The 21,980-nt window shown below is 46.7% G+C and overlaps 1 long non-coding RNA gene and 1 other non-coding gene across 2 annotated transcripts in view; both read right to left on the reverse strand.

Annotated features, from left to right (window-relative positions):
* LOC129147853 (uncharacterized) overlaps positions 1-21,980 on the reverse strand; it is a 262,892-nt gene that overhangs the window by 87,942 nt on the left and 152,970 nt on the right. The gene's annotated exons all lie outside the window — the stretch shown is intronic.
* Positions 13-202, reverse strand: LOC114233171 (U2 spliceosomal RNA). The gene has a single exon (XR_003619311.2). It is a non-coding gene; the product is annotated as a U2 spliceosomal RNA (small nuclear RNA).

The raw sequence follows: 21,980 nt of genomic DNA on the forward strand, positions 1-21,980 counted from the left end.
TTATTTTATTTTTGTGTGTGCACCATTCCCGGAGGTACTGCAATACCGGGTCGATGCGTGAAGTGGACGTAGCAAGCTACTATTCCATCTCCCTACTCTAAAAATACATTTAATATATTTCCTCGGATAGAGGACATATCAGACATTAAACTAATAAGAACAGATACTACCCTTGATCTGAGCCAAAAGGCCAAGAAGCGATGGAATTCTTTTTTTTTTTAATATATTTTTTAATTGATTTCAGAGAGGAAGGAAGAGGGAGAGATAGAAACATCAATGATGAGAGAGAAACATCACTGATCAGCTGCCTCCTGCACGAGCTCCCAACCTGGACAAGTGCCCTGACTGGGAATCAAACCATGATCTCCTGGTTTATGGGTCGATGCTCAACAACTGAGCCACACCGGCTGGGCCTCACTGGAGTTCTTGATACAGTAAGTAGAAATTCTGTTGTGTTTATACATTTCATCTTTATGGGGGAAATAATAATATATAGTCATTTGGGGAAATTTAGGCTGTATATCTGTTTATATGTGTGTTTTGGGGGAGGGGGATAATTCTATACCATCATCCAGTGATAACCACTGTTCACATTTTGGAATATAATCTTCCAGACATTATATAGAAATGAAGATATAGACTTTAAAACAAAATGAGACTTTACCACACCTATTGTTTTATAACCCAATTTTAACAACAGACTACCTCTGCATATGTTTGTATATATGCATAACACACCTGCCCCATCATTTCTAAGAACAGTGTATGTTTTATTGTGTGGGTGTGCCTTTATTTATTTAACTAATCCCCTATAATTGGACAATAAGATCATTTTTTATCATCTTAAGCAATAGTTTGATAAACCTCCTTAAATATACTACATAATTTCAAGTTATCCAGTATTATCTGAGAGCTAAACCCTTTACAATGGAATGACTAGGACAAAAGATGAACTTATTCTAAGGTGTTCAATACATATTGATGTTTCCTCCTCTACTTCTTTTTGATAAAAGTTTTTTTTTTTTCTGTACATTTTGCCAGCCAACGTATATTTTGTCAAGTTACAAATATCCGGGGTCCCCAAAGAACATCTCTCCAAGCAAATGCCAACGTCCATGATCACCAAATACACAAAAGCAGGAGAAATAAATCCAGAAGTGGTGGAAACTAAGGAGAAACCCAAAGTAGCCTACTCTCGCGGCAAAGCAGTTAAGCTGTCTCCGTAAGCTCCCTCTACCAGAGTTACTGCCGCTCGTTCAGAAGGGCCCCCAGCGACAGCTGTTCACCTGGCCAAGCACGTTCTCCAAAGCAAGATCCCCATATGTCGCAGGGAGAGGCACGTGAGCTGAGTCTTAGGGAGAAAACGTCCTTGTTCCCTGCTTCCGTGTGACGACACTTCAATCAGAGAGGTGGGAAGAAAAGAGCCCGTGTCGTGGAGGAGAAACTTGTCACCGTCGCTGTTTTATAGGGTTCAAAGGGCTCTCCCGTATCCCATTTCATCTGGAGGTGGGCAAACAAAGCAGGTGTTTACTGCTGGGCTTGCCCAGAGCCCACAAGCAGCCAGTGACAGAACCGGGCCTGGAATCAAGGGCTTCTCCAAGGGTCTTATCACTGTAAATATTGAGTAAGATATAAAAGATGAAGGAAGTTCTGTGAAGCTACAGCAGAGAGAAAAATGGGAGGGACTAGAATCTGCCTGAAATGTTTGCCAATTTTCATATGTCATTAGACTATGTCTGGGGTTTCCATATTTCTCTAGATCTATCTGCATAGATGGGTTACTTAAAATTTATTTATTTTTTTTTAGCATTGAGGGAGGTGATGGGCCATGGCCACAAGAGGCATGTGGGTATGGAAGTTGTGGAATTCTGGTCATCTAAGGACTATAAGAAAATGACTGGCCATGTACTCAGCACCACCTTGTGCTTCTAGGTAAGTCTCAGTTTGGCCATCTGAAAAATGGGGATCCACATGGACTTCTCAGGGTTGTTGCGAGCATGAACACGCTTTGTTTGATAAGCAGCCAACAACACGGGGTCCTGTACTGTCTATTCTTTGCGACCAGCCAGTTTTGTCTCTGCTCCTTGACTCAGCTCTCAGGGCAAGAGTACTGTGCTGCCATCCTTCCGTGCCACTGCCGAGGGGCACCAGTGACAGCAGTCCTCATGGGAGCACAAAAATATATGCGACATGCCTGCTATCTTACAAAATGGCACCATAACATCATCTATTTTATATTCTCACACATAATGTTTAATAGAGTTTAACTAACTTATATGTAACTAGAGACCCGGTGCACGAAATTCGAGCATGGGGGTGGGGGGGCGTGTCCCTCAGTGCAGCCTGCACCCTCTCTAATCTGGGACACCTTGAGGGATGTCCGACTGCCCATTTAGGCCCGATCCCGGATCGGGCCTAAACAGGCAGTCAGACATCCCTCTCACAATCCAGGACTGCTGGCTCCCAACCGCTCACCTGCCTGCCTGCCTGATTGTCCCTAACTGCTTCAGCCTGTCAGCCTGATCACCCCCTAACCACTCCCCTGTCAGCCTGATCAATGCCTAACTGCTCCCCTGCTGGCCTGATTGCCCCTAACTGCCCTCCACTGCCAGCCTGGTCACCCCTAACTGCTCTCCCCTGCATGCCTGGTTCCCCCCAACTGCCCTCCCTTGCATGCCTGGTCCCTCTCAAATGCCCTCCCCTGCTGGCCTGATCACCACAACTGCCCTCCCCTGCTGGCCATCTTGTGGTAGCCATCTTGTGTCCAACATGGGGGCGGCCATCTAGTGTGTTGGAGTGATGGTCAATTTGCATATTACCTCTTTATTATATAAGATATACAGATAAGTTTTTATATAAATGGGTTTGTAATATATATTTTTCTTTAACTCTTTAACAATATAACTTAGATGTCTATTCATGCTACATGATTATTTCATTGAATGGACTGAAATAACAAATTTACTGAACTTCTCTTGTATTGATAGCTTGTTGGACATTTGAAATCTGTGACTATTACAAACAATAATACAAATGCTTCTTTGGAGTCAAACCTATAAGTAAAAATATAGGGTCAGAAGTCATGTATCTTTCACATTTTGATATATACGGTCAAATTGACCTTCGAAGGGCTATTCCAAAATATCCTCCTAAGCATGTAACTATTCCTATTTGGTCTAATATATGCCAGTTCTGTGTGTCATTCGTTGTAATTTTGACAACTTGCAGAAAAATTGTATCTGTTGCCATTTAAATTTATTTTTTAAAGAGTGAAGTTGAACATTTTGCTGGCAATTTGTACTCTTTTTGTGTGAACCATCCATTCACACCTATTGTCAATTTTCCTATTGATTTTTTTAGTGATTTACTTGAATGTATTATATATTAAGGATAGTAACTCTTATCTACAAGTTTCAGGTACTTTTGTTAAAATTTTAATCCTTTTTTATTTTGACATAGATAAGTGTGTGTGTGGGGGGGGTTGTTGTTTGTTTGGGGGAAATACTAATATATAGTCATTTTGGAAAATTTAAGCTGTATATCTATTTATATGTGTATTGGGAGGGTTATTCTATACCATCATCCAGTGATAACCCACTGTTCACATTTTTTAATATAATCTTCCAGACTTCATATAGAAATAAAGATACAGATTTTAAAACAAAAGGAGATTTTAGCACACATATTGTTTTATAACCCAGTGTAGGTCTGTACTGCCCTGCACGCATCTCCATGCCTGAAGAAGGACAGTATTAAATAGCAAATACAAACACCACACAACTGGAAACAGAGGAAGGAGAGAGGAGGCCTCTGAAGGAAGAAAAAGCTTTTATTTTAGTGCCCATTTCACAGCATTCTTTTCCTGCCTTTTAAACAAGGGACCCTCCTCAATTCATTTTGCCAGGAACCTAGCAAATTATGTAGCGGGTCCTGCCTGTACATCAGCCACAGAGCCATTCGCAGGACAGAGAGGACAGATGCAGAGAGAGAAGCTGACACGTGGCGAGAGGAAGAGCGACCTCGGGAACCTGATGAGTCCTCCAGTCCAGCCCAGAGACTTAGCGTCAACCTGCGTGTCTCAGCGGGGGGTCTCTGCATCTCGCAACCAAATGAACCCGATTAAATGATTATTGCAAACACTGTCTGAAAGAAAGTGCTGGAGAGGACAGAGAGCATAGGTCACAGTCCTTGTCTCAAGGGGAATGGATTATAATAATATAATAATCGTCAGAACAGTAAGCGCTCACCCCAAGGGCTCTGACACTAGACTCAGCGCTACCACATTTAATCCCCACAGCATCCCGCCAGGAGGGAACCATTCCTTCACAGATGGGGGAACAGAGGCTTGCACAGTGCCGGCGGCAGAACCAGGACCTGCCTTGCAGCCTGTGAGAAATCTTCTCAGAGCCCAAAGCACTAAATGTTACTAAGGGGAAGCAGGCGCTTCCCAGGTAGGGAAACCAGGGAGTGCTTCCCGGAGGCTATGGCCAGCAACTGTTCGGGTGAAAGCTTGTTGAACGAACACACCTGAATAAATGACTAAATGAATGAATGCAAGTGAGTTGGATTTACGGGAAAGATTTGGGGAGGCAAAACTTGTGGCAGATCATGAATGAAGGGGCCGTGAGGGAAAAGGTGAAGTGAGCTCGGGCGTGGGAAACTGGCCAATTTGGTGGGAGTTGAGGCAGGGAACAGAAGGAAGGCGAGACCGGATGTTGAGCCCCAGGCTGAGGGTTTCACACGGCATTTGGTAGGTAATCTGGAGCCAGTACCTTCTAAGCCGAAGAGATGTGATCCAAGTCATGCTTTAGAAAAGCTAATTCGTTGATCCCCGGTGTGGGTGCATGTGAAAGGCAACCGAAGGATGTTCCTCTCATACATGGATGTTTCTCTCTCTCTCTCTCTAAATAAAATATGATTAAAAAAATAAAAAGATGGCTTTAAAAAATAAATAAATAAACTCTTGTTTCCTGAAAGGGGGTCTTTTCCATACTAACGGGCCCCGTCCGGGGGCTGGAGCTACCCTGTGCTCAAGGAAGGAAGAAAAGCGCGTTTCGTACCCGCCTCGGTGTCAGGCTCTCCCCGATGCAGCCTGACCTTTACCATCCATCTCCGCAGCGTGTCCCCGCGGGGTTACTTATCACGGCGAGCCGCTCGTCATCTGAAAGGCCAGGTCAGTGCCTCTTTGTAAGGTCTGCTCGCACTCTGAAAAGGGCCACCGGAGGCCTGACAAGGAGGCTCGCCCCGCCGTTCCACCTCGCCGGCTCCCAGACTGCCCCGGCCCACGGCCCAGCCGATGGCTTTTAATTTCCCTCCACCTGGCCCGGCCGGCAGGTTGGCCTCCTCGGACACGGCCCCTGCTCCCCGCTCTGACATGGGCAGGCTCGCCCGGTTCACGCACCAGTAACCGGGCGGGTCCTCTAGTTAGGGACTTGTTAGTCGTTTCAAATAGGCCCGCAGGTCTGGGAAAGGTCTCCCCGCTGGCTAGGGTGGGAAGAAGGGGGCGCTCTGAGCTCTTGGAGGGATTTCAGCCATACATAAAGAATTTCCTTAACATGAAAATGGTTCCAGACTGAAACAGACGACCAGAGAAGGCTGTGAGAACGTCTGTCCCCAATGTTTAAAATACAGAATGGACCCTCCCTGCTCCGGGCTAGTCTCTGAAGGAAAATGACTCGGAGACTGCTAATTCACACGTCGGGGTAAATATGCCACGTGACTGAATCAATGAGAATGATTCTTCCCAACCCTCAAATACACCCTGCTGCATCACTGCGCTGCCTTACTGTGCTCAAGGAGGACAATGGCGTGGGTTTCCCCGCTGCTGCAGGCACAGCTATGTTATAAGGCCGGGGTGCAAATACAGTCAGAGGACGTGACTTGCACTCTGTGCTCCCATTACAGTCACTATTCCAGCCTCTGCATATTTCCTTTACTTACATAGGCATGGCTTCCCAAGTGCCTGAAAAGGAGCCCCCTAGAACCTTCCACAGTCTTTGCCACTGAGCTCTGCACACAGTAGGTACTCGGTCAATGTGCGCTAAGTTAAACGGGGCCAACGAGCCATCACTGACTTTTTCTTTTCAAAATGGACCTTGTTTTTCTAAATGAAAACACTGGGGCTTCACTTGGGGAGGTAGCACATCACTTTGGCCCCTTTGGCACGCTCAGAGACCTTCAGGCGAGGGTGGGCGGAGTCCGAACTGTGCTCACAGGCATCCAAATCCCCTGGGGCTTCTGAACTTGACATTCTCCACATTCTCTAGAGAGATTGGCTTACACGTAAATTTCAATCCCTTCCCACTCCTCCTTCCCTGTCACTCCGACGAAATGAATTATCTTAACATGTCCCTTGCACACCCAACCATTTCAAAGTAAACTCTCCCCCCTGGAGACAGAGTAGCTTTAGGGCTCCTGTAGCCGCGCCTGATGTGCCCACATTTAACGTTAAACCAACACCCCGATGTCCCAGAGAGCACTCGGGGCCACCACACCTGGGAGAGCGTGTTCTCCCAGCCAAGACACACACCTGCTGTAGGTAGAAAGTGGATTTCCCAGGTGAAATTGGCCCGGACACCCCAACTTGAATTGACTCCTTTGCAGCCTGACCTTAAAGAACTAAGCTAAATGCTTAATTGCTGGATGTACTATCAGGTGTAAACAAGACATGGTGAGATAACTTGCCTGGAGTTATATATACACGACTTCCCTTTTCCCCATCATATTTTGTTGTTGTTGAAACTTGATTGAGCCAAAGGTACCCAAAGGTATTTATTTCTGAGTTTCTGCTGTGAAAACTAGGCTTTTACAGGTACATATGTACCTCCAGCATATTTGCATATAATTATTGTTTTGAGAATAAAGGTTAAGAGAGCTGCATTGTCACAAATCGAAACTTGAATATTTATCCCAGCGAGCAGTCAAAAACCACTGAATGGAACAGAAATTTTTAAATCAGTGAACTCACTCGTTCCTATTTGAATTTAAAAAAGAATGTATCATTAATGATACAGTTGTACCTGATGATAACGAATTTCTTTCTGAGAAACTTATTTGGCACCTGGAAGTCATAGAACACAGTATGAGAAGGAGAAATCAATCATCTATATTTTATACTAGAGGCCCGGCCCCGTGCACGAAATACATGCACAGGTAAGATCCCTAGGCCTGGCCGGTGATCAGGGCCAATCGGGGCCTTTTGGCTGCCGGCCGAGGCCTCCCTTCCCTAGCTACCGGCAGGGGCTTTCTCCTTCATTCCGCGCAGCACCCTGGTAGTTAGCACACGCTTGTCATAACGAGTGATCAAACTCCTGGTCTCCCGGTCGAACTCCCGAGGGGACACTTTGCATATTAGCCTTTTATATAGATAGATTATTGGAAAGCGTTGGAAAGGAAGGGGTACCTAGGAAAGCATATCAGAATCACAAAGGTCGGAGGAGGATTCAAATGATACAGATTCCCTCTCCCACTCCCCCCACCGGCCTGCCTCTCAATAAGAATATCAGAAAAGGAGCAACTATGACTAATCCATGTTTGTTCTCAAGTACAGGGCTGAGAACCACGGTCAAGGTTAAAGTCAGTGAACAGCAGTGATGGGAAGAGTGACAGGGAATGAGGAAGCCTTAGCAGACAGTTAGTTCCCTCAGCTTCCTCGGTCAAGAACCACTCACCATCCCCTTTTATAACTCTAAGCTAATTACCTTGGACACTTTCAGTTCTCCTATTCATGTAATCCAAAATAACGTTCAAATTTCTTTTATTGCTCCAGATCCTGGTGCCAAAGACATTACAATTCTATCTGCACTCGGATTCTCCCTCTCAAGTCTACGGCCTGTGAGGGGAGGCTCTGTCCTTCCTCTAACTTTCCTGTCCCGAGCCTCATTCCCTTATTTGTCACTACACTGAACTGTATAATCAGATTACCTGCTTTTCCTGGGGGACACTTCGAGTTTTACTGTCCTTACTGCCCACCCTTGTTCCTACCTCGGACACCTCAGTGCTCTTCAGCTCCCACAGGCATCCCTCACTCTATGTGGAGAAGTGGGGGTTCCCCAAGACAAGTGTACTCAGCTCAGCCCCCATGCCCCTACCCTGGGGGCCACTCACCCTACCCTGGATGCCAGGATCAACGGCACAGTCAGCTCTCCAGCCTCATCCACAAGCAGATCCCCAGCGTTTGTAGACCTTCCCCCAAACAACAAAATGTAAGGGCTCCTAGAATATCTCCCCTTGAACACCTCACACCACTGACATCTGACTTTATGGGAACCCTTTAAAGAGTATATAAAATAAAACCAAAAATTCTGGGATGATTATTCCTTATTAGTCTAATAAGCTTTACTGTTAATTCATCTCCTCCATAAAGGTGGCATTTGGCGGTCTCAATCTAAGATGACCTCCCAAGCATCTTCTTCCTACACCACTCAGCCCCTCTCAGCTCTGCAACGTATGGCTGCATCATACAACTATTTACAGAGCGTGTCTGCTCTTCCCAAAGGTAAATTGCACTGAGGAGGGACATACTAGTAGATAGCATCTTATTCATCTGCGTGCTTCCCAAAATATGGCACAGTGCCTGGCATTGAGCAGATTTCCAATATATATTGGGAAGGGACATAGGAAGGAGGAGGAAGAGAAATAGAGGGCAAGGGTAGCTAACACTTAAGACAGCGGGGAGGCACCAGCAATCATTTACTCATAGGACTTGTATCCCCAAAAACTTTAGTTCTTTACATTCTCACTCCTTAAGTTCCTGTTACTTGTTACCAAGTGTGTTCGCATATGTCCTGCCTGGGACTGAAGTCTCTAATGGTGTTTTGTTTTGTTTCCTGCTTTTTATTCTTCATTTCTGAATCTCTCTTCCTGGCATGTTCTTGCTATTATTCTTCACTATTTCTTTGGTTTCCCTTAGGTAAGATATGTCCATTTCTAACATTTGTTCACCATCCTCCTGAGAGTTCCAAGGCAAAAAATGTACTGAACATATTTTAGCCACATCCAGCTCTTTTTTCAATAAATTACTCTTCCCAGGTCTTAGCCATCCAACTGTCTCCTTCAATGACCGCTGTGTTCCTTGTGCACTTGGAAAATTTTCCTGAGATTCCTCTTAACCTTCAAAAAAAAAAAAAAAAAAAGAGTGCAATCTCCTTTTCATTCGCCACTTTTGCCTTTCTTATCTGTTTTTTGCACTCTCTGGACTCTGTTCTGTAATCCTCTCTGGCCACGTCCGCACCTGATGTTTAATGCCTCGCATATGCCTCTTTCTTATTTCTGATTACTTTTTTTCACTTGTTCACCCCTATTGTGGACTTATTGCCAGGACTCCATGCAGGATGACCCCTGGGTTGATTTTAATTTATATGTGAATCCTTTTCATTTCCAGCCACGTTCTTTGTTTCTCCCCTCACGCCAGCCCACACAGGTTCACCTGGGCTGCTCCTCGGATAGGCACGATGGCTCAGTGCGACGGGAGAGTGACAATGAACCCTGCCTCTCCCCTCAGCTGCACTGCCTGCTCCCCAAAAGCAACCTGAGCCAGGGAACAAGGCGCTCTTCTCTTCCCAGAAAGCGTGTCCGTGAGAAAATAATGCATGTGAACAGCGGGATGGAAATGCCCTTCCGTGTGGTGCTGTCTAACCATGTGCCACCCACAAAGCACACATTTACAAGGAGAACCAAGGAGAAAGGGCTCCTTCCTACTGAGCTTCCTCCAGCCCCTCCGTGCTTGGAGCCCACTGGGCCGCCTTCAGAGGAGAGGGCCCTGGGCCCAGCATCGGGGCAATGAGCCCCCGTCCTGGCTTTGCTGCTAACTAGCTGGGAAATCTCAGCACCTTTCTCTCCCGTCTTCAGTCCATTCTCTCGGCCTCAGTCTCCCTCATCTGTGAAATGAGGGGTCAGGCTCCATAATTAAGGGGCCCCCCTGCAACTCCATTGGGACAATTTTCTCTCAGCGGCTGTCCTAAGTAAGATATAAACAGATTTCCTCCTCATTATTGACACCCTCCTTTTGGTTCGTTCCACCCTTTTAAGGCCTCCCCATTCCACTTTATCCCCACCAAAGCGATCCTGTCGGTATGCACCCCCTCCACTCCCCAACCTCTCCAGGAGCAGGAAGGCCCTGGAAGTCACACTGGTGCCCTGTTAGTGTAGACTGGCCGTGGGGGCGGACTTCCTGATTTCAGCTATGACTCTGTGACCTTTGATGTGTTACCTGGGCTCTCTGTGCCCCAGTCCCTCATCTGCAAAATGAGACAACATCCATCCCTAAGTCAGAGGTTTCTGAGAGGTTGAAAGACATTAATACTGCGAAAGCAATGGGAGATGACCTGGCAGGAAGAAGCATCATAGGAAGGTTGAGAAAAAGAAGCATTTGTGTGTTTTAGAAGTCTCCAAATCTGGAAATAAAAGACTGAATCCTAGAGCCTTCGAGACAGTAAACTAAACGAAAGGCAGAGGCTGGGAGGACCGTTGGGTTTCCCTGAAATCACAACAAGGAAGCTGGCATCCCCTAAACACACAGACCAGCCCTGTGGGGACTGATGTTAGGGCTCAGGTCTTAGATGTTAACCCAGCTGCATCATTTTATATCAAAACTTTAGTTTCCATAGAAAGAGTCTGTAGATATATATATATTTTTAGTGTAACAAACCAATTAAAGAATGTTTCGCAGTAGGTGCCTTTTGGGTTCCCAACCAGAGAATTTATGATCTCTGAGACCTTTTAGTGCCTGTTATAGATACAACTTATAACTATGAGATGTCCTAATTTTAAATCTCTCTCTGCCACTAGAACCTGGATGGGTCTTCTCCAGCAGGCAAACTCAGTCCACTCAGACAATCTAGCATGTTTTGGAATGTCCTTTCTCCAGGTGGGGGGTACTAGATAAGGGAGATATCTGCCCATAAGGTGCTCAGATCCCCAGGTAATTTATTGCATGCCTGGACACAGGAGGGACACAGTAACTGTTGGGGTCTTTGGTGGGACACATTTAGTTTTAAGGGACACTTGCAAACATACCATAGTCTTCAAAAGCAAGTCTTGCATAGTCTACTCTATGGGGGATGTGAGCAATTCGTTGGAGATTTTGCCCCATGAAAAGTGATCTTTTGTAAGACTTGGTTATAACTACTCATGGGTAAAAAGTGTCTCTGCAAATGAAGTTGATGTAAATATCAATGCCATAGTTAATATTCAATGACCGTGTCCTTCCATTATCTAAATATTAAGGTTTGGAAACCTATAGTCCCATAATTTGAAAGAATAGAACTGCTACTTAAGGAAACAATAATGAGAAAGATTGAGGACACATTTTAAGGCTGTTATTAGAAATATGACTTTTCTCAAATATTAAAAATAAATCTTTAATTCCCCGCATGCCATCCAGCCTTTTCTACAAACATCTGGATAAAGGAATCACGTCAAATCCATGGTGCTGGAGACATTCCTGGAGCAGAGATGTTCTTGAGATTATGCTTTTGGATTACTTGACTCGAAATAATAAATACTTTCAGTACTTAAAGCTGTAATGCTTTGGGTTGGATTTGGATTTTTGTTTCATTTTAGTAAAAGGTGGAGATTCAAAGTCAGCTCCTTAACCAGGAGGATATATCGGATGTGAATATACTTTATTGCTTTCTGACCTACATTTCCCCCTTTTTCATCATCTGAAAAGTTACTTGACAAGTTGAGCGCCTGCAGCTCAGTATTTCCAAACATCTGCCTCGAAGGAAGCGCTTTGCTACAGATTTTCACATGATGATCAAAAGTGGGTTTAACTTTCTCAGGTTAAATGGGAACAAGGGGGATGGTCTGACAAGGATAGAAATATATTTGAGAGCAACATGAAAGAGAGAAAAGTGCTTGGAGCTGTCAGAGGCTTAACCCTAGAGTCAGTGTGGACTGGTGAAGACAGCCTTCAGGGGAAAGATGAGTCATCTGCTGTCTGGTGCTGGTTCTGCCCCAGTTTGCCCATCTGTGTAATGGGGCGTCAGAGTCTACCCATTTGCAAAATGAAAAAGACGTGACCTCAATTCCTGACTCTGCTGTAAACTAGCTGTGTGACAACGGACAACGTGCCATCCTACGAACTTCATTTTCCTGCAAAAGAGCTGCCTACCACCTCTAGCATTCCACAATTCAGAATTTAAATAGGAAAACTGAAAAATGCAGATCAGAGCTCAGTACCAGCCTAAGGAAAGTGGAAATTAAAATGAATACATTCACATTTTAAACCCAGTCCATTCATCAGTACATATTAAACCCCTGGTATGAGTCAGAAGGTGGGTTATAACCATGAACTGCCCTTTCTGAGTTTCCATTCCAGAGGGAAGATAGACATGGATCCCCAAATCATACAAATTAATATGAACTTATATCAAGATAATGGTTGACCGAGCCTAAAAAAAGAAGAAAACATAAAGGAGAAAAAATTTAAATGTCAACAAAGGACTTTTTCACATGCTCTGAAATTAGGTCGATAAGAACTTGAGAGCAACAATAGAATTGCGAGTGCCAGCACTTTTAAATTGTCGTCTGTTCTGGAATTCCGGGTGTGTCACACCGAGTGGGTTCCATAATGAATTGTAGGCCTGGCGTCGCCCCGGTTCAATCCCACTTCTGCTTGCTCCCTCAGGCGACACGTTTTTACCATCAACGTGTCTGGACATCTAGGTTACTGGGGATACAGCACGAACGAGACATGTCTAGCTAAGTTAGCTTCTCTGTGCAACAGAACCTAAAACCTAGTGGCTCGGAGCAACCATCATCTATTCATTTTCATGACTCTGGGGTTGGCTGGCTGGTGCCCTGCTGATTTTGCCTGGCTCAGTCATGGGCTTGCGGAAGGCTGGCTGGGCTGCAAGGTCTGAGATGGCCTCACTCGGCAACATGTCCAGGTCCGGCTGTTGGTGCAGGCGGTTGGCCGGGGAGGCTCAGTCCTCCTCCCTCACAGGCAGGCCTGGGCCAGACCGGCTCCGATACATGCTGGTCCCAGGACAACATTCCAAGAGGGGGAAAGGAGAAGCTACAAAACCTCTGAAGGCCTAGCCTGGGAAGTCACAGAGCATCGCCTTTTTTCCTTTTCTTTTTTTTTTTTACATTTTTATTGATTTCAGAGAGGAAGGGAGCGACAGAAATATCAATGATGAGAGAGAACCATTGATCAACTGCCTCCTGCACGCCTTCCACTGGGGATCGAGCCTACAACCCGGGCATGTGCCCCTGACCGGAATCGAACCTGGGACCTTCAGTCCGCAGGCTGACGCTCTATCCACTGAGCCAAACCGGCCAGGGCCAGAGCATTGCTTTTACTGCATTTTATTGGTCAATGCAAATCACATGAGCATCCCCGATTCGAGAGGTGGAGAAGCGGATCCCACCTCTAAGGCCTGTATCTACCAAGATGGGAGGAATGTGTGGCCATATATATCACCACGATGAAGAGCATGGATTCTGGAACCTGAGTTCATATCCTGCTCTGTCACTCACTCACTAAGGAGCACCGGGCGAGTTCCTTTCCCTCTGTGCGCCTCAGTTACTTTTTCTATAAATTGGTAATATTAACCATTACTACTTCACGGGATCCTTGAGAAGATTACATAAGTTAAACTATGCTAAGCCCTTAAGAAAGTGCCAGGCTTGTAGTAAGCACTGAATAGAGGTTAGCTGTTATCATTGACATCATCATCATCATCGTCGTCATCATCGTGATCAATCCAGTATATCTAGGAGACAGATATTCAATAAACTGCGCACAAAGATTGATAATTTGCATTGACTTAAGTGCTCTGAAGGGAAAATAGAGAGTAATGAGAAGAAATGGTGCAAGATGAGTGGGGAACCCCCCTGTCCAGTGACCGTCAGTGAATGGGACGCACATGGGTGCTGATAAGGTGTGGAGGGATTTCCAGGGGCAGGAGCAGCGTGTTCACAAGCGAAGGTGGGAATAGGCACAGCAACAAGGAACCAAAAATTCACCCTATTCATTCTTCCCTTGGCTCTTGCTTCTAAGAAGTGATGAGTAGTTTTACATTTTGCAGACCTTTCCTTCATAGAGTATTTGTGACGCTGTCAGGGAAGCAGTGAAAAGGAGCTGAAAATGGCTTGTCTTTGGAATCAGACAGGCCTGGTGCCCAGCTCTGTCCCTATAGTTTACCAGCTGTGCAAACTCAAACAAGTTGCTTAACCTCTCTGAATCTCAGGCTCCTCATCTATGGACTAAAACCAAAGTACTTTCTAGGGTTGCTGTGAGCAGGAAAATATTGAGCCATCAGGACAGATACCGATGGGCATGTGGACCAGTGTTTCCCACAGTCTTAGGCCTGGTGGTGAGGATTACATGATGGATATTGGAGAGCCGTCATGGATGCCTGAAACTTAGTGGGAGCCAATAAAGTTGTTCTTGTTATTTTTGCTACCTTTAGTGCTTCCTTGGGTTTCCCCAACTCCCCCGTGGGACTCACTAGGGATCTCCCCTCCCAAGGCCCCTCCCTGGTGACAAGTTCAGGACTCCGAGCCCAACTGTTGACACTTTAACTGGGGTCTGTATCAGCTCCAGCCCCGTGCAGATGGCTGGAGGTAAGTTACTGGCCAGCCTTGTAAGGAGAAGGAGGTCTGAAGTCGAAAGGTTTGAAGGGGATGGACAGCCCCTCCCTGGGGGCTTCTCTCTGCCATCCCGCCCTTCTCCCCACTCTCTACGCCTCAGTCCTGAAACACCCCCTCTCAGGGCAGCTCAGCTTCAAGAATTCAGCCAGCCTTCCTCTCTATCCCCCCACCCACCACTGTTTCTCTTTCTCTATCCCTCTCCCCTCTTTTTTTTTAACATGCAAGTTGCCATGAAAAATTTGTTAATGAAATATTTGCTCAGAAGTCTGCTCTGGGCTAGACTGATAACCTATCTGTGTTTGAGTTCGGCTTCCCATATTCTAAATACTCATCTTCTGTCTGTTTAGCTTATTGATTGGTTTGGCAGGAAAAGGAGCCTTGTCACCAGTGACCAAGGTCAAACTAAACACAAAGGGAGAGGGGGCGGGAGGGGGACACGGACGGATGGGTGCAGGAGGCAAGACAGACTTCTCCAAGTTTCCTGAACAGATGCCCCCCACCCCCACCCCCCACCTCTCTACCCCCAGCCCCAGGTGTCAGCTCATCGGGAGCTCTTGGCAGAGGAAGCCAGGTGGGGACCTGAGTGTGCGCTGCAGGTGGGAGGCTGGCAGGGGGGGGTCAACTTAGATCTCCTGGGCTGCCCCTGGGTGGGAGGGGTGGGGAAAATGAGGGAGGGTAGCTCCCATTTCCGTGAAAAGGCTTTTCGGGCCCTCGTTGCTGTCAGTGATGCTAAAGGCTAATTTCTCGCTGAGGCTGACCTGTTAGTTATGGGAATGACAGTTGCTAAACTGCAAAAATAAAGCCAGTGGCCAGGCAGTGTTTGTAGCACCAATCCCCGGCCCCAATCATTGGTAACCCACACGCATTTACGGCTCCACTGGGCTCTGAATGCGGCACTTAATGCTTTTGCTTCTGACCTGCCGTCTTCATGACGTTTCTGAAGGTTGACAATCACTGAGGTGCCCACATTGAGGCGCCCAGCAGTGAGCATACACTGATTAGGTGATGTAGGGGGGCCTGGGTGTGTAAAAGGGGCCAGAGCTGGGCTGGAACCCTGCTATTACCACTATCTATCAGCTGTATGATCAGGGCAAACGTAGTTTCTCTGAGCCTGTTTCCTCCTCCTCAATGCCTACGTCAGAGCTGCTATGAGGAAGAATGAGGGCAAATCTAGAAGGATCCATGAGTGCAGAGATCTAGACGAAATCATTTGGGATCAGATGTCTGCTGCAGGGACGCCACCAGGTAGCTCCCCCACCCCACCGCTCCAGGAGTAGCTGAGGGCTGTTTCTGCCTGCTCCCGCCTCATTCACTCACTCCCTGAACACGGTTACTGAGCGGGGCCAGGACTGCTGGGCACCGGAAACGCCGGGGTAATTAAGCCACAGTCCTAGCTCTCCAGGAGCTGACAATATTCGCTGGAGAAAAGCACAGAAACGTGGAAGGTAAATGGTCACAGACACTGTGCCTTGAAAGAACAGCTCAGGACACGAAGGAGGAGGGACCATTTCTCCCTGGTGGGTGGAGAGGGGAGAAAGGTCCAGAAAGGCTGCTCAGAGGACATTTAGAAATAAGGTCTGCTTGCCAGGTGGACAAATGAGAAGGCAAGGTCCGGGAACAAAGACTGGACTGCACAGCCTGTTCTGAGAATCACAGCTGGTTCCTGTGGCCAGAGGACTAGGTGGGGCAGAATGAAGTGGGAGACTGAGGCTGGAGAGAGTGGGGGCCTGGGCTGCCTGCAGGGGGCGGTCAAGCAATGGAGGCAGTGAGCATGGAGTCCAGGGAATTGTCTGCCAATGGGAGGAAGAGGACGAGGCATCAGTTAGTGGGGGACACTGTTAGAGACATTTTTTTTTTTTAAGTAGGAGAGTTGAACACCTTCATAGGTCACACAGAAGGAAGCAGTAAAGAAGGTGAAAGCTGGAAGAGGAACTACCCAGTGGGGCCAGATGGCAGTCCAGAGGTCATGGGAAGGGATGGGACCAAGAGGCCAGAGCAAGGGTGAGCCTTCAGCACGGAGGGTGATGCCTCTTCCTCCAAGCCTGGTAGAGGAAGGGAAGAGGTAGGTGCGAGAGGGAGAGGGAATGTCTGTGGGTGGGGCCAGGCCTTAAGGCTGCCGCCCTGAGAGCTTCGAATTCCTCTGTGCGCCAGGAGGCAGGTTCTCTGCTGAGCGAGAGAGGCTGGGAGGAGAGGAGAGAGCGGAGAAACTGTGGAATGTTTTACTGGGAGCTGGGAGAGTTTAATTTGCCGAGTTAATCAGTTACCCGGGAACATGAGAGCCCAGCTGGGACCACAGCTCACTCATCTGTGGGGACCCCAAGACACCCATTTGGGGAAGACTTCTTCTGAACTCAGCTGAGAGAAGACGTGAGGCTAATGGTGAGGTTTAGTAGATTGTGTGGGAGAGGACAAGTTATGAAGACACCAAGAAGTTGGGGAGAAGACTGACTGTATCAGGGCTGGCCCAAGAGAAGGGAAGGCCCCGGGGCAGGTTCATCAGAGAAATAGGAGTCCACCGACCAGTCTCCATGACATCCAACAGCAAGTGGGCGGGGATGAAGGGACCGAGCCCACTGGCGGGTAGAAGGACGTGAGAGCAGTCACATACTGGGGTTCCAGAAAAGGGGGGTGAGTCCCAAGGGCTGACAAAGCCCAGAGTGGGTCCGCAGTGGAGAAAGGATGCAACTTGCTGGACCCTGAATGTCCCCGACAAACTTGAGGCTGACACTGAAGACCAACACCTGGATGACTGATCCCTCGCTAACAGGGCAGGTGTCAGCAGAAACATGGCAGTGAGTTTTCGAAAACCGGTTGGCCCATGGATGCCCTGTACGAGGGAGGGGGATATGGTTCCATTAAAACTGGGAGTAAGGCCTTATACACTGATTACAACCATGATTCCCAAACTGGCTACCTCGGCACCCCGGAGCAAAGCTGCAGACTCACAAGGAGCTACGGGGTATTTCTAACTTTCTAGGCAGCACAGTAACTTCTGTGGGACGCTACACAAGCTACTGGTTTAAGGTTGCTCACAGTCTCAGGATAGACGGTGCTACGTTCATTTGGATGATACTGGATATTGGCAAAGCTAGATTTTAGTGGATGCTGTGATATAAAAGCAAGTACTGATACTTAAATTTAAAATGTTTTTAAAAAGCCAAGTAGTGAGTGGAAAGCAGTGTGGAACAGGAAATGAGAGTGTTGGGGTCCGGTTTGATGCCAGGGTTTGAGACACTGTGCTCAAAAGTCACACAATGAAGGTAAGTGTGGCTCTGTAGGAATGAAATGAAAACATCACGTTTTCTTTTCAACTCCTGTGCGTTATTTCTTCGGATGGCTAGGGAGTTATTAGGACATAAACACTTACGAAGTTGTGTGGACCTGACCACTGAGATGGAACTTGGGGGGTATTTTTTTGGCCTCAGAGCACCATGAACAGAATCTCGAAGGCGCTCGGGATGCGGTGAGCAGAGAAAGTTGGAAGCCTTTGGATTAATGGATTGTCCAGCTGTGGGTTTCTGTTATAACTTCCTTAAATCACAGGCAGTTAGAACAACCTCTTTGGTTTTACTGAGGACAGAGCTAAGCAAGGCTAAGGGCATTGCCGAAGGTCATCCTCTGTTGCTAGAACAAGAACTAGAGCCCAGGTCTCACATTTCCCTGCTTAAGGTCCCCTTCCGCTGAAAACAAGTGCCTTAATTCATTCACATCATTTCTGGAAAAGTAATAATATGATAATAATAATAATGGAATATCATTTTTCTCTCAAGAACCCTACTTAGAGAAGCGAAATACACACTGTGACTCAGGAACGTGCTGGCTGTCCCTCCCTGGTGTGGGCCAGCGTTGATATCTGGTCCCATTACCTGTGGCACATCTCCACTTGCTGACCTTGCCCCACCCTACGAACGAGTCAAGGCAGCCTCTTTTGACTGAGTCAGATTGAATTCTGGAAACGAAATCAGCCAACTCCATATATTCTGGTAGAGGGTGACTTTCCCCAAACTTTCCTACTCCTCCCAAGTTTCGGACAGTGTTAAAAATATGACACGCTCAAGCGAGCAGAGAGTAACGAAGCCGCAAGACATAGACGGTGTCAGCTGGCCTCACTCACACTCCTGCACCCCAGCTCTGTGGCTCCTTCCATACTGCGATTCAGAAATACATTACCGAATGTCAACACATTATTCTAGGGTGGCTGTTTATAACCAGAGGAACTCATTTAAGCCCCTTCCCACGCACTGGTGCCTTCCTCAGATCACCGGTGATTCCCGGGAGAGTTCAGGGAGGCGCAGGGGAGGGTCTCTGTTCCCTCCCCCCTGCTTTTTCCTCCTGCTCGGTGGAAGGGCTGGTTGTGTGCTCTCTGCATCTTGCCTCCCACTCTGCTTCTCTCTGCTGTCCTGTCTCCCCAGATGGTCCCAAGCCTGGAGCACAACTCTTCTCATTTAATTCCCGAAAGCAACACCTATGTGAGACATAGACTCATAGTAAAGGGCTGATGGCACAGAACAGGAATCAACTAGAATTTAAATGTTAGGAATCACCGTCTGAACTAGTCACTAGTCCTTATTCCCCACAAGGCTTTTCTCACTGACGCTGGTCTCCCAGGCTCCCGCCTACCATCGTCCACATCTTCCCCTGGTCTCTTAACCATTTCTTCCATCTTCTTTTCCCAAATCCATCCCTAGCCCCAGGCAGAAAATTCCAAGCTGCTCTCACTTAGATAACTGGAGAATGTATTCCTCTTGTCACAGCTCAGCTTTCTAGCCCTGGTTCCTGGCTTCTCACAGCCAAAGAGGCCTGCCCAAACTAATCAAGGTATCAACACCCACTTCAAGGTCCATTTTTCCTATTTACCCCCAAATCATGAAACAGCATCGCTTTAAATTATTCAAAACTTGCCATGTTAGAGGTTATTCTTTAAAAGATTAAAGCAAATGTATGGCCCTGGCCGGGTAGCTCAGTTGGTTAGAGTGTTGTCCCAATACAACAAGGTTATGGGTTCGATCCCCAGTCAGGACGCATACAAGATTAAAGCAATAAATGAATAAATGAGTGGAACAACAAATCAACATTTCTCTCTCTCTCCTCTCTCTCTCTCCCTTTCACCCCCTCTCTCTTTCATTCTCATTCTCTTTGTGTCCCTCTCCCTTCCTCCCTCTCAAGTCAATCAATAAATATATATTTTTTAAATGTATGAAAAACAAAGAGATTTTTTAAAACTCCAGCTTCAGACAGATGCTGCTGCATTTCTTTCTCTCTCAAGCTCCTAGCGCCACTGTTTCCAAAGACTGACCGGAGTCTGTGAGTCTCAGGCCCAGAAACGACACCCAGAAGTGTGGGCTAATTCTTTCCGGTTCAAGTTCGTGGGCCCAGTGAACCAGAGGCTGGGGCAGCAGGGCGGGCGCCTGAGCACTTGGTGACGATAAGTTGGAGCTGTTGACACATGAAGCTTCAGTGGCGCGGCCACGTTGATCAAATACAAACTCAATTTCTGATTTGCAGGGTTGGGTGGGCCAACAAATTGTATCAGAGGCTTTGCACTGAAGCCTTTAAGAAAATGGAGCCATTGCAGTGAGCCCATGGCTCCCAGCCCCTCCCTCCGCCCCTGACACTTCATCACCACCATTAATACATCCTCCGGGCCAGTGGATGACACAGACGGAGATGGAGCTACAACCCCAGGCACAATGGCTAATGACAGTAATCGTGGATAAATTTGGAAAATCCTCTCTTTTGTCCAGAACCCTTTCTATGCACCGTTTCATTGAATTCTCACAACAGCCCTCAAAGCTAACTACTGTTATTATCCTGTGCGTCAGAATCGTTTCATGAAATATTTACCGATGGGTTTTTCACCTGGACTGGATTTTGTTTACCTAGTCGCTCTCTGCTTGCCCCCCAAATACACCTTGGCATTCAGATCACTTGGAAGAGGATTGGTGCAGCAAAAATTAAAATCAAAACCAAAAAGTGTTTTTCTTTAACATTTGAGTTCCAAAACTTGCATCTAGTTCTAAACGTCAGGTTTGGGATTTGGATGGATGTAGATATTTTCCCTTGTCGTTGAGAGAGACTCGGGGCAGAGACAGGTCCCAAGGGACCCAAAGTGGCCTCAGAGCTGGGGTGTGAGAGAGGAGAATGACAGGTGTCGAGTATAGACCTGTGACCAGCTAGGATGGCGAGTGTCCCCCCAGCTGCCAGCAGGATGGAGCTGGGGTTGGGGAGCAGAGGAAACAGCCTGGAGCTGCAGTGTCAGGGTGACCAGGTGACAACTGAGGGTCACACTGTCCCCAGGACCTGATGACCCCTAACTAAGCTCTGCCCACTCCCCACTCCACTTCCCAAACCACATGCTACCAAGAAAGAAAAGATAAATGAGCGATTTACTCTCGATTCACTAGGACAAAGTTTCTGCCATCTATAGAACTGAGGAACGAAGTAGAAATTAAGTTTAATTGCAGGCTTATCTCAGAGATATTGTGGGTTTGGTTCCAGACCACTGCAATAAAATGAATGTCGCAAATAAAGAAAGTCACACGAATATTTTAGTTTGCTACCGCATATAAAAGTTAGGTTTACAATATACTATTGTTTGTTAAGCATTCAATAACATCGGTTCAAGAAACAATGTATGTATCTTAACTTTAAAAAAAGTCCTTGCTAAGTAACGCTAATCACCTCCAAGCCTTCAGCCAAATCATAATCTTTTTGCTAGTGGAGGTCTTGGCTTGATGGTGATGGCTGCTGACTGATCAGAATGGAGGTTGCTGAAGGTTGGAGCATCTGTGAACATTTCTTAAAATAAGACAACAATGAAGTCTGATGAATCAATTGATTCTATCACGAACAATTTCTCCATAACATGTGAAGCTACTTAATAACATTTTACAGACAGTAGAATTTCTTTCAGAATTAGAGTCAGTCCTCTCAAACCCTGCTGCTGCTGCTTCTTTTTTTTCCCCCCACAGAAGTGCAAAATCCATTTTATTCTACTAAAATTGAGGTGTCCCGCAGGGCTGTGTTCCATCTATGGGCTCCAAGGGAAAATCTCGGTGTCCTGGCCTCTTCCAGCGTTTAGAGGCTGCTTGTACTATCAGCTCACGACCACATGACCCCCAACATCTGCATCTGCCATCACATCTCCTTTTCTGACTCCCTGCTGCTGCTCTATCAGCTTTGTTGATGTCACAGTCTAAATCCTTTGTTGACATCTCAACAGTCTTCTCAGCATCTTCATGAGGAGTAGATTCCTTCTCAAGAAGACATTTTCCTTGCTCATCCCTAAGAAACAGCTCCTCGTCCATTCAAGTCTGATCATGAGGCTGCAGTGATTCAGCCACTTTTAATTCTGGTTTTCTGGCGACTTCCACCACATC

The sequence above is a fragment of the Eptesicus fuscus genome, chromosome 22 (genome assembly GCF_027574615.1).
Source record: "Eptesicus fuscus isolate TK198812 chromosome 22, DD_ASM_mEF_20220401, whole genome shotgun sequence".
Taxonomy (NCBI): Eukaryota; Metazoa; Chordata; class Mammalia; order Chiroptera; family Vespertilionidae; genus Eptesicus; species Eptesicus fuscus.